The 1,341-nt window shown below is 24.5% G+C and overlaps 1 protein-coding gene across 2 annotated transcripts in view; it reads right to left on the reverse strand.

Moving 5' to 3' along the window:
• Window positions 1-1,110: 1,110 nt before the first annotated feature.
• Window positions 1,111-1,341, reverse strand: part of LOC137654927 (fer3-like protein) — a 19,159-nt gene continuing 18,928 nt past the window's right edge. For both annotated transcript variants that reach the window (XM_068388823.1, XM_068388822.1), the window contains one exon: window positions 1,111-1,341. This exon is cut by the window's right edge and continues 397 nt beyond it. The gene's annotated coding sequence lies outside the window, so the exon portion shown is untranslated.

Below are 1,341 nucleotides of genomic sequence, written 5' to 3' on the forward strand. Positions count from 1 at the left end.
GTGACCAATTTCCGTCACTTACAAACACCGATTACTGCAATAAGGATATATATCCCATACCTATTTAATAATAAACACAAAAGAGAGTGGAAAAGGAGATTGGAAAGTATTGCTTGATATTTTCTTGTGCGCCCTCAAAGTAGAATTAATTTACAATAGTAAAATTACACTTTCAATGTGTTATTTGCAAAGAAAACGGTACCGTAGATATTAACAAATATGACAGATGTCTTAGCCCAAATCTATCCAATCGAACTGTTTTTTTTTTTTTTTATTTATCTCATTTCCTCACTGTCTTCTTAGATTTTAATCATTTGAATTGTCCTGTGTAGTGGGTGTTTAATTTTGTGTTCTTCCACTTAAACCAAACTAATATTAAGCCTGGTAAAATAGGCTGATTTAACCACAGCTATCAGCTCTCTTCAGTGAGTATGACTAGATAATCTCATTAAATTTGCGAGAATTGAACAGCATAAGATAATTGAACGAGAAAATACGCAAATAAATAAACTTGCCTTCTGAAGCGAGTATATAAATACGCTAAGTGTTCCAACTACTGGTTTAGGACAATGATCTATGAGCTTCTACGGATGCCAAACAAATTGCTACAAGTTTCTTCAATATTTTCTATTTTCGTAAACGGAAAATTCTTAAAAGACTGTATTTACATTTTCTACATGTTATTATCAGTACGACATACATACATACATACATACATACATACATACATACATATATATACATAATATATATACGTATAATATATATATATATATATATATATATATATATATATATATATATAGATATATATATATAAATACATATATATATATATATATATATATATAGATATATATATATATATATAAATATATATATATATATATATATATATATATATATATATATTGTATGTAGATATATGTATTAAATATATAATGTATATATATTATATATATATATATATATACTGTATATATATATATATATATATATTATATATGTATATATATACATATATATATATATATATTATATATATATATATTATATATATATATATATAGTATATATATACATATACATATATTATGTGAGTGTGTTACAGTATATATTAAATATGATTAAAGCTTATCATCCCTTTTCACTTGAAATATTTCCTTACCGATCCTAACCCTATAGGCTACTACTATACATTTGGTTCCCTTTGAAAGCAAAGTTGAAGAACTCTGCTGAAGTGGGTGGTAAAGAAATCATAAATAGTTTTTATTTTCTATCGAAACAGTAGTTGACAGCAAAGGAATAAGGACACTGGGCGTAATAACTTAAAAAAATATA

This window comes from Palaemon carinicauda, chromosome 16 (genome assembly GCF_036898095.1).
Source record: "Palaemon carinicauda isolate YSFRI2023 chromosome 16, ASM3689809v2, whole genome shotgun sequence".
Taxonomy (NCBI): domain Eukaryota; kingdom Metazoa; phylum Arthropoda; class Malacostraca; order Decapoda; family Palaemonidae; genus Palaemon; species Palaemon carinicauda.